Source organism: Octodon degus, unplaced genomic scaffold, assembly GCF_000260255.1.
Source record: "Octodon degus isolate 3935 unplaced genomic scaffold, OctDeg1.0 scaffold00074, whole genome shotgun sequence".
Taxonomy (NCBI): domain Eukaryota; kingdom Metazoa; phylum Chordata; class Mammalia; order Rodentia; family Octodontidae; genus Octodon; species Octodon degus.
Genome location: NW_004524650.1, coordinates 10,378,848 through 10,390,920, shown reverse-complemented (window position 1 = coordinate 10,390,920; position 12,073 = coordinate 10,378,848). Strand labels below are relative to the sequence as shown.

At 42.2% G+C, this 12,073-nt stretch overlaps 2 pseudogenes; one reads left to right on the top strand and one right to left on the bottom strand.

Moving 5' to 3' along the window:
- Positions 1 to 6,199: 6,199 nt before the first annotated feature.
- Positions 6,200 to 9,844, bottom strand: LOC101592446 (annotated as a pseudogene).
- A 1,285-nt stretch (positions 9,845 to 11,129) lies between these two features.
- Positions 11,130 to 11,584, top strand: LOC101568294 (annotated as a pseudogene).
- The last annotated feature ends 489 nt before the right edge of the window (positions 11,585 to 12,073 follow it).

Here is a 12,073-nt window from a genome sequence, read left to right as displayed (position 1 = left end):
GCTTATTGCTTTTTCTCCCTTCAGAGAATAAACCATGATTATCCTTCAAATTCTGCCTGAAAAAAACACAGTCCACGTAAATGCTTCAATCTCAACTATTTGAACCATCAGCAGCAAGTTTAAAATCATTTGGAAACTAGGATTGTTATGCAAGATAACTTAAATCTGCTGACACAAAGAGTCTTCTCCAGAACAGAGAGACACCATCATCCACTGTCTGGCAAGCTGTTGGCTTCATGTCCCTGGCGTTCCCTACCATGCTGACCTGGCTGCTTACTTATTAATGATTCCCATCATCACTGTTTTAGTCTTGTGATGAACTAAAAGCCCACAAAACATTTTCCAACAAGAGCACAGAACATCCAAATGCCTGTGGTGCTTCCCGAGACATCATTTTATCAGTGCCCATTACGCCAATCTGCTCACCATGGCCTTTTCAGCTAGACATGTACGTGATCATGTAACCATCATGTCATTTCTGCATTTTCACCAGTATGCATATTAAAATCTCTGACAGATTGCTAATGAGCTGATGTTGGAATTACAGAATAGTCTGTTATCATTTGTCCATTCACAGTTTCCTCACCAGCCCATCTGTGCTCAGAACGCAGCCACTGCAGAGTGCAGGCTGGGACAGTTTCTCTATTTACACCTTTTGCCATCAGAGGCCTCTAGGAAAGCCTGTCCCTAATTAAAGATTTTAACAAACATATTGCCAGCTTTCTAACACTGTTATTAAACTGCTCTCTTTTGTTAGAAAAGGTGCTGTTTATCAGCAGTTTGTAGATTCAGATATTTAATATGTGTTTTTGTAGCCCAGCAAAATATTTGTGCTTTTAGAACAACTCAATTAGTATGTTATGCATGTATCTACCTGTATGCACAATAAATACACATGACACACATGCTACCAAAATCCTGTAGTCATTCATTATCACAAAGACAAAGAAATATGGTATATTATGGACACACAGACTATCCCACAAAACACAGTATACTTTACTCCAGGGACAGGACAGTTATGACAAAATGATCAGACTGACATTGAGGCTCAGATCATTTGAGATGAGGCAAAACACCCTCCACCTAAGATATCTGTACAATTAAGGTCCACAGATTTCCCTACTAAAATGTGCTCAGTGGTGAGGACAGATGTCCCCTTGCCTGAAGGTTTACCTGTGGTTCTTGGTGAGGAAGGATGTGGTGTTGGGGCCACACAGCTGGCAAGGGAAGTGTGTATGCCTCTTCACTCCACCTTCTCATTTGAATGCTTTCATCCCCGTTACTTCCAGCTGAGAATCACTGTACTAGAGATCTGAGGAAACAAAAGAGAGGCCAAAGTATATACCGTGAGTACAGAGAGGATTCTCCTCTCTGGCAATAATCTATGTAAGGTTTTCCAGACTAAAGTGACCCCCTTAGCAAATACTGAAGACCTGAAGCCCCTACCACTGAGGCAGGAATGGTATCTCTCAGGGGTTCATCACCTTGGAAATCACGAGCTGGCCCTAAATCACCATGAAACACTGAGGGACTGTGGAATGTGGAAGCTTTGGGGCCATTCATTGCTCCAAAATTTTAATGTGGGTTTTGATAATTTGTTTTAACCTTTGAATTAGAGTCTGATCAGCAAGTCTGAGGAAGATTCCACAAATAATATTGCAAAATCCTTGTCCTGAAAAACTTTTATACTAGATAGCTAGCTGATAAAACCTCTATCATGGGGCCATGGAGATAGCTCAGTAGCATAAGCATTTGCCTGGTAAGCACAAGGTCCTGAGTTCAATCCCCGGTACCACCAAAAAAAATAAATAAAACCTCCATGAAAATCATACACTCTACCTAACACCACAGGGTACCAAACCCAACAGCCACACAATTAGTACAATTGCAGTGGAGTTTGGAGGTCAGAAACATTGCTCCAAAAAAGAATAGACCATTTGTATTTCCTCATAAATGGCAAATAATATATGAAAAAAAGTTCAACGTCATAAGTCATTTGAGAAATGCACATTGAAACAAGATTCCATCTCATCCCAGAAAGAATGGCTATCATCAAGAAATCAACCAACAACAGATCCTGGAGGGGCTGAAAAAGGAACCTTTCTCCACTGTTGACTGGAGTGTAGATTGGTGCACCACTGTGGAAATCAGTGTGGATTCCTCAAACAACTAGGATTAGAGGTCCCATTTAACCCATCTATTCCCCTTCTTGGTATTTGTCCAGAAGAACTGAAAACATCATACCATGGTGATATATGTGCACCCATGTTTATAGCAGTGCACTTTGTCATAGCTAAATCTTGGAAACAACCTGCTCATCAACTGAGGAATGGATTAAAAAAAGATGTGGTATTTTTATACAATGGAGTATTACTCAGCTATAAAGAAAGACAAACTCGAGGCTTTTCATAGGTAAATGGATGCAACTGGAAACCATATCTGTAAGTTAAATAAATCAGATCCACATGTGTGAACATTGTATTGTCTCCCACGTGTAAGAAACTAAAAGAGGAAATAAAATCCAAGAGGTACAATAGATATTGTGAAAGGGAAAGAAACTGTTCAAAAGGAAAGAACAATTGGGATGAGGAAAAGGAAAAAAGAAAGGGGGAAATGCTAAAACAATTATACTACTAATTTCTATTGGCCTATTGAAAGGCGCAGGAACAGTTAATGCTTAATTGTTTGATCAGTTTAGCATGCCTATATCTGCTAATCTGAGCAAGTACTTTGAAATTAGCCATATGCAATATAGTCACCATTGTTAATTTCCTATCATACTGTTTTGAAATTCTGTATCATTTTTATTCTATTTTAAGAAAAGAGAGAGTGGGCCCAGCAAGATAGCTCAGCAGACTAAGTGCCTGCTTAGACAAGTGCAGGGCCCGGGGTTCAATCCCCGTTACCACATGCTGTACTGGCCCCACCCCTGGGTGCACTGAGCCAGCCACCAAGGCTGGGTGTGGTGGCACATGCCAGTAACCCCAGCACTGGGGAGGCTGAAAACAGGCAGATCACTAGGAGTTTGAGCTGCATTAGGAAGGTCTGGCAGAGGAGAATGTGAATGTTTTTGTGAACATAATTTTTCAACTCTTTTGAGTAAATACAAGGAGCACAACTCCTAGATATTATTGAAATGGTATGTTTAGTTCTGAAAAAAGCCAACAACCAACCAAAGTAACTTCTAGGTGGCTGCCCCATTTTGTATCCCCCTACCTGCAATAAATGAGTTTCTGTTCCTTCACATCCTTGTCAGCATTTTGTGTTGTCAGTGTTTCAAGTTGTGGCTGTATTGTGACAGCTCCATGTTGTTTACATCTGTATTTCTTCAGTGACATGTGATGTGGAACTTTATTTCATTTGCTTATTCGGCATCTATATATCTTCTTGAACAAGAGTGTCTAGTCAGGTATTTTGTCCATTTTTAAATTGAGTTGTTCATTTTCTCATTGGTGAAGGGTTTTTTGGAGGGGGTGATTGTTTGTTTGATTTTTGTTTTGTGGGAACAGGACTGAAACCAGGGCCTTTGCACTGGGCTACATCTCCAGACTTTTTCAATAACACACTTACATTGTGTTATGGTTTGTATCTAGTTGTCCCCCTCCCCAAAGCCTCAAAATTATTTTTTGTTTTGAGACAGGGTCTCACTAAGTTGCTCAGGCTAGTCTTAAGCTTGTGATACTCCTCCCTCAGTCTCACAGAGGGCTGGAATCACACATATATGCCACCACACCCAGGTTCACTGTAGAATCCTAAGAATTCTTTATATATATATTTTTAAATTTTATTTATTTATTTGTGTGTGTGTGTGTGGCCAGCTCAGCTCACCAGGGGGCGGGGCTGGCTGGCATGTGGTGCTGGGGGATTGAACCGCTGTCCCTGTGCTTTGCTAAGCTTGTTCTAAGTAGGTGCTTTAGACCACTGAGCCATCTCACCAGCCCCAAGAATTCTTTATATTTTGGACAACAGCCCTTTACCAAATAAGTCTGAAAAATTTCTCTTTTAGTCTACAGCTTGCCTTCTCATTCTCTTGACATTTCAAAGAGCAGAACTTTTTAATTTTAATAAATTCTAGCTTTTAATGTATTTTATGTATCATGCTAACAGTACTGTATCTAAAAACTCATTGCTAAGTTCCAGGTCATCTAGACTTTTTTTCCAGTGCTATCTTCCTTGTGATATTTTTCTAATTTGATCTTGAGATCTCTCTCCTGAATAGTCATAAACCAAGATAGCTATTGCCTAAGACAGGCCTTTTATCAGAAATAAAGTTAGGTTGTGGGGTGTGTGTGTGTGTGTGTGTGTGTGTGTGTGCGTGTATACAATGAAGAAGTCAAAGCAAAATGCTCGAAGCAGAAAACATTATTATTTCCATGTCCCAGAGAGATTAGGCTGCTGACCAGAGAGTATTGGGAAGGAAAGAAATTCAATATTTGAGCAGAGAGTGAGGTAGAAAGAGGATCTGTGGAAACATGCCTTTATTAAGGCCACAGACATGGGGCTGGTGAGATGGCTCAGTGGTCTAAAAGCACCTACTTGGAACAAGCTTAGCAAAGCACAGGGACCACGGTTCAATCCCCCAGCACCACATGCCAGCCGGCCCCGCCCCCTGGTGGGCTGAGCTGGCCACACACACACACACACACACACACACACACACATAATAAATAAATAAATGTAAAAAAAATTAAAAAAAAAAAAAAAAGGCCACAGACATTATTCCTCAGGCTGCCCTGATGGAGTTGTGAATTAGCTACTTTAAAGGAGACATATTTACACAACTCTTGTGTTAACAATAGATTTTATTATGGTCAGCAACAGTACAGTGTATTGAGTTTGGGGTCAGTAAGATGAATAAGGAGCGTGATATCAGATATCACCATATAGGGAAGGAGATTTAACTGGGCCAAAGATAACTAGGGCAAAGGTTAAATAAGATGTCGAACAACTTATATCAATTCTAAAATTGGATCCCACATTTAACAAACTTAGGAGTTTTAGGTTTTAGAGTTAGATCAGTGAGTTAGTTTTTGAGAAGGATGTGAGATGTGTCTAGATTCTTTTTTTTTAAATGTGGATTTCCAGTTGTTCCAACACAACTTACTGAAAGGACTACCATTTTTGCTTATATTGTTTTATGGTTTGTATCTAGTTGTTCCCCCAAAGCCTCATGTAGGTCATGGGCCAGACGCAGCTGGAGGAACCACTAGTGGCTTGAGGGGTGGGGCCAGAAGACCAGGGCGGAGCTTGAGGGGCGGGGCCAGAGAGGCATGAACACTTAGACTGGCTAGCCTGTGCTTTCTTAGAGATGTGGAGAAGGTCATCCTGGACAGGGCAGCGCCCCATCCTCTCCTCCAGTGTCTTGAAACCTCCAGTAACTGTGAACTAAATAAACCTTTCCTTCCCTCATTTTGAGCATTGGGTATTTGTCCCAGCAACGAGAGGAGAGTAACTAATATGTATTGTCTTTATCAAAAACTAGTTGACAATGTATCTGTGGGTCTATTTCTAGATTCTCCATTCTGTTTTACTGATCTATCTATTCCTTTGCCAATATCCAGTTGTTCCTTTATAGTGCAATGATAAGCAGAAACACTGACCAGGATTTGGAGACAAATTAAGCAGGTCATAGAGTGGCTGAATGGCTTGTCAACTGGGGACAGGGACTTACAGTATGCATCACAGTGACCCACCATCTCTAAAAGAAAAAAGTAATAGGAGCTGTAATCAGAACTATTGCCTAGGCAAGTTACAGACTCAAGTGTACTGGGTAGGGCTCACTTTCTGTTATAAAATAAGTTCTGAATTTAGGTCGTGTCAGTCTTGCAACTTGGTTCTTCAATATTGTGTTGGATGTTCTGAGTTTTTCCACATAAACTATAGAATCCTCTTGTTGGAGACACACTAAATAGGCTGTAGAATGTTGAATCTATAGGTCACACTCTGAAGAAATGACATACTGACATTTATATCCATGAGCACAGAATATTTCTCCATTTATTTACTTCTGCTTTAACTTCTTTCATTGAAATTTATATTTTTCCTCATCTAGAGCTTAATGTTTATATATATTTATAAGATTTTGCTTTTATTTCTGTCACTTCCCTCTAGCTCAATCATGAAGTGTCAGTGATTCATTTCTGGGGTGGGACGGAAGAAGGAACCGTCCGTGCGTGCGTGCGTGCGTGCGTGCGTGCGTGCGTTTGGGGCGCAGCTGGCTGAGGAGCGCAGGGCAGGCTCACTGAGGCAGCTGCAGGAGCACCGCCTGTCCCGCCGGCAGGTAGATGACGTTGCGCAAGCGAGACAGCTGGTACGCGATGTCCTCGGCAGCTTCCAGCTTCCGCAGCTCGCTCGCTCAGGCCACCGCCCGAGCGGCCATCAGCTCGGCCGCCTTGGAGTCGCCCTCTGCGGAGATGATGCTGCCTTCTGCTGCTGCTCAGCCTTTTCCACCACGAATCTGGCCGTCTCCGCTTCCTGCTGAGCCACCTGTTCGGCTTCCACAGCTTCTGCGACCTCCTTCCCAAAGGTCAGATGCGTCAAGGACGCGTCCTTCAGGATGAGGCCTAAGGTGGCCGCTCACTCCATGCGATCGCCGCTCACCTGCAGGCCAGCTCTCTCTGGATGAGCAGCTCACCGGCGTGGAAGCGAGCCACCACGGACCTGATCGGTGGTGATAGACGGAAGCACGCGCTGGCCGTAATCCTCACTGATGCGGGCGGCTGGCTGGCGACCGGCTGGAAGAGGATGCGCAGGGTGATGTTGACATTCTGCAAATCTTTGCTGCTAGTGATCCACAGGGGCGGCAGTCAAAGTTCATTGGCTTCTTTTACACACGGGATGAGAAAGGTGGCCTTCGCCCATCACGATGTCCCGCACTCCACGGAATCAGTCAAAGACGACCACTCCGTGCCCAGCATCCACACTGTACAAGGCAGAGTTCACTGCACCTCCTGCCAGGGCTAAGGCCAGGCCGAACTTGCCGATGGATTCAAACACTTTCGCAGCCTTGTTTTCTTCTGCGGGCTCCACTCACGCCACTCCCACCTGCTCAACTCTGACCTCCACATGAACTCCCCCTGTATTTATATTTTTTATATGCTATTTTTGGGGATATATATATATATATATATATAGTACTTGGTACAGGGTCTCACTGCACAGCTTGGATTCGTAGTGATCCTCCTGTTTTCAGCCTCCCCAGTACTCTGGTCATAGGCCTGTGCCCCCACACCCAGACTCAGTCGCTGGCTCAGCACACCCTAGGGGCGGGCCGGCGCGGCATGTGGTACCAGGGATCAAACCCTGGTCCCCGCATTTGCCTAAGCAGGCATTTAGTCCACTGAGCTATCTCACCGGCCCTGTATATTGTATTGTTTTTAACTTCAAATGCCACTTGTTTGTTGTTGGTATGCAGAAAAGAAATGGGCTTTTTGGTTTTGTTTTGTTTTGAGTGTTGTTGAGACAGGGTCTCACTATGTAGTTCAGGCTGACCTTGAACTCGCAGAGATCTTCTTGCCTCAGCTTCTGAGTGTTGGGATTATAGGCATGTGCCACCATACCTGACTTGGGTTTTTGTATGTTAATACTATATTTTGCAACCTAAGTATAATGCTTAGTACCAAGAGGTTTCCTTTACCTAAACCATTGATTTTCTAAGCTTTTCTGCATAGACAATCATGTTATTTACAACATCATTTTTATTTTTTCCTTTACAATGTATATATCTTTAATTTTATTTCTTTATCTTACTGTACTACCTAGGATTTACCATGGATGTTATGATGTTGATTTTTTTTTTTTTTTTTTCCAGAACTGGGGATTGAACTCTGGCCCTTGCACTTGCCGGGCAAGTGCTTATTCTACTGAGCTATTTCCCCAGCATTACCATGGATGTTGAAAAGCAATGACAAAAGAAAACAATCCTTGCCTTGCCTTATTCTTGGTCTTAAAGTTTCAAGTTTCTTTTTTTAAAATTTTATTTATTTATTTATTTGTTACAGGGTCTCTCTATGCAATTGAGACTAGTAGGGATCCTTCTGTCTCAGTCTCTCCAGCACTAGGATTATAGGTGTGCACTACCACACCCAGTTTCAAGGCCAGCATGGTGTGCTTGGGTCCTGGGGCCAGCACAGCATGTGGTACCAGGGATCGAACTCGGGTCCATGTGCTTTCCAGGCAGGTGCTTAGACCACGGAACTATCTCCCCAGCCCTCAAGTTTCTTATTATTAAGTATAATATTAGCTGTAGGATTTTTGTAGACACCTTTTTTTAATCAATCTTAGGAAGTTTCTCTCTATTCATTCCTATGGTAGTTTATTATAGGTTTTATCATGAATTGATACTGAATGTTATCAAAAATGTTTTGCAACTATTGAGATGATCATGTAAGTTTGAGGAAATAGATTACATTAATTGGTTTTTCAGAAGTTAACTACCCTAGCATACCTCATGTAAATTCCATGTCATGAGATATCTATGTAGATAGATAGATAGATAGATAGATAGATAGATAGATAGATAGAGATAGGTGAGAGAGGAAGAGAGAAGAAAGGAAAAGAGAGAGAGAATGTTGGGGCTCAAACCCAGGACCTTTCCCATAGTAGGTAGGCAATCACTCTACCACTGAGCACATGCCTGTAATTCCTTTTTTTATGACACATTTATTCAGCATCATGATCAGACTATTACATTTAGCAGTCAACAGCATCGGTGCAAAAAAAGGTCTACATTAAACCCCTTTGTTGGAATGCCTTACACTTTCCACAGAACAGAAGTTAAAATAACCTGTTATAAAATTAGTCACAAAAACAATATTCAAGTTTTTTGCCCATACGCATAAGTATTGTCTAAAACATGTCTTCTTTGTAGCAGCTAGGCCCTGCCACCACTGTGCCTGGCTGAGTTCATGAATCTGTTTTAACCTGTAGCCTCTCTGTCACTTCTCTGGCTCTCCTCTCCTATTAAGCTTTGTTTCCTGGAAGTGTTTAAAACCTTCTGCCACTGCCATAGTTACTGCTGCCACTGGAGCTACCATAGCCACCTCAATTTCATGGTTTGGTAAAATATTGGCCTCCACCACCATAGGGCCCAGAGCTTCTGCCTTCAAAGTTTCCTCCCTTCATGGATCCAAAATTTGAAGACTAACTGTTGTAATTGCCAAATTCATTATAGCTTCCACCACCTCCATAATTGTTTCCATCATTACCAAATCCATTGTAGCTATCTCCACTGCCATTGTATCCACCCCCACCATGGCTGCCACCAAAGCCACCTCAACCACTGAAGTTTCCTCCATGACTGAAACTGTCATTGCCACCAAAACCACCTCCATGACAACCACCAAAATTTTCAGAACCACTTTGACTTCTTTGGCTAGATGAAGCACTAGCCATCTCCTGCTTGGACAGGGCTTTCCTCACTTCACAGTTGTGGCCATTCACAGTGTGGTATTTTTGAATGACAATCTTATTCACAGAATCATGGCCATCAAAGGTTACAAAAGCAAAGCCTCTCTTCTTTCCATTGCCTCGGATGGTCACAATTTTAATCACTTTAATTTTTTCACATTATTCAAAATAATTTTGTAGGTAATGTTCTTTGGTATCTTCTTTAATGCCACCAACAAAGATCTTCTTCACCATTAAGTGGATACCTGGTCTTTGAAAATCTTCTCTTGAGACAGCTCTCTTTGATTCCACAACTCTTCCATCTACTTTGTGTGGCCTTGCATTCATGGCTGCATCCACCTCCTCTACAGTGGTATAAATGACAAACCCAAAGCCCCTGGAATGCTTGGTGTTTGTGTCTCTCATTACCATGCAATCTGTGAGTGTTCCCCATTGCTCAAAATAGCTCCTCAGACTCTCATCAGTTGTTTCAAAGCTCAGCCCTCCAATGAAGAGCTTCTATAACTGTTCAGGCTCCTTGGGAGACTCTGACTTAGGCATGATGGCAGTTGGAAGAGAGATTGACAATGCTTCTGCCATGGTGTCCACCAGCCCCAGTCCTGTAATTCTGTTTGTACATCACTGGACTTGATTTGTTAATATTTTATTGAGGACTTTTGCATGTATTTCCATGAGAGTCATCAGTCTGTAATTTCTTTTTCTTGTAAAATATCTTTGTTTAGTTTTGTTAATAGGGTGACGGTGGCTTACAGAATGGATTAAAAGTATTCTTACTTTTATCTCTGAAAGAGATTATAGAGAATTGGCATAATTTATCCTCCAAGTGTGTAGTAGAGTGTACTAGTGAACCATCCGGTCCTTGATCTCTCTTCATGACAATTGTTAGTTGTTGCTTAACTTTCTTTAATAGACGTGGGCCTACTCAGATTGTATTTGTTCTTGTGTGTATTCTGGTAGACTGTGTCTTTCAAGGCAATTTTCCATTTATTTAGATTAACAAATTTGTGGATATAGCACAGTTCACAGTATCCTTATATTAGTCTCCTAAAGTCCATGGATTTAGCAGTGAGTCTCTTTCATGTATTATTTCTTTTTTTGTTTGTTTGTTTTTGAGACAAGGTCTGTGTGTGTGTGTGTGTGTGTGTGTGTGTGTGTGCATATGTGTGTGTATGTGTGTGTGTGTGCAATTCAGGCTGGCATTGAACTCACTACCTAATTCAGGATAAATTCAAACTCTTGTTAATCCTCCTGCCTCAGCCTCCTGAGTGCAGGGATCACAGGTGTGCACCATCCCACCTGGCTGTCCCCTAATACTTCTGATATTCATAATTTGAGTCCTCTCCTTTGCTTAAAAGAAAAGGTGCAATGGTACAGTGAGATATGGTTGGGGATGTAGCTCAGTGATAGAGCACTTACCTATCATGGGCAAGGCACTGGGTTCAGTTCCCAGATTCATAAAAAATTATAAAATTAAAAAACACAAGCTTATCAACCATATTGATCTTGTCAAAGGATCTATTTTTATTTTTTGATTTTTCTCTTTTGAGTACCTGTATTTATTGATTTCTGTACTGATTTTTACTATTTCTTTTTTGCTTCTTATGTTGGATTTTGTTTTCTCTTCTATATTCCCACAGTGAATGCTTATGGATTTTAGATCTTTCCTCATATTAATATCTCCATTCAGCTTTCCGTCTCCCGCCTCAGCAGAGAGAGGAGCCCCCGCCATGTCTGCCCACCTGCAGTGGATGGTAGTGCGGAACTACTCCAGCTTCCTCATCAAGCGGAATAAGCAGACGTACAGCACGGAGCCCAATAACCTGAAAGCCTGCAACTCCTTTCGCTACAATGGGCTGATTCAGCGCAAGACGGTGGGCGTGGACCCGGTGGCCGATGGCAAGGGGGTCGTGGTGGTCATGAAGCGGAGATCCGGACAGCGGAAGCCAGCCACCTCCTATGTGCGCACTACCATCAACAAGAATGCACGTGCCACCCTCAGCAGCATCCGCCACATGATCCGAAAGAACAAGTACCGCCCGGACCTGCGCATGGCTGCTATCCGCAGAGCCAGCGCCATCCTGCGTAGCCAGAAGCCGGTGATGGTAAAGAGGAAGCGGACCCGGCCCACCAAGAGTGCCTGAGCCACCCCCAGTAATAAAGAGCTCTCCTGTGGTCCTTGAAAAAAAAAAATCTCCATTCAATGATATGAATGTCCCTCTAAGCAGTGTTTTAATTACATATCACAAATTTGATGAGTTATATTCTCTTTTCATGTAATTTCTTCATTTGATTAAAATATTTTAATCTGTAGGACTCCTACCATCCATAATCATGTGAGCCACTGCCCCTTTTAAATCTTCCCTCAAGGGGCTGGGGAGATAGCTCAGTAGAATAAGTGTTTGTCTGGCAAGCGCAAGGGCCTGAGTTCAATCCCTGGTTCCACTGGCTCTCTACATGCCAAAAACTAAAACTTGACCCAGGTCTATCACCATGCACTAAGCTAAAGTCAAAATGGATTAAGGATCTAAACATTAAAATAGAAACACTAAATCTCCTGGAAGAGAAAGTAGGAGGAACTCTTGAAGACATAGGTGTAGGCAAAGAGTTCATGAACAAGAATCAAATCGCACAGGAAACACTTGAAAGAATTAACAACTGGGAC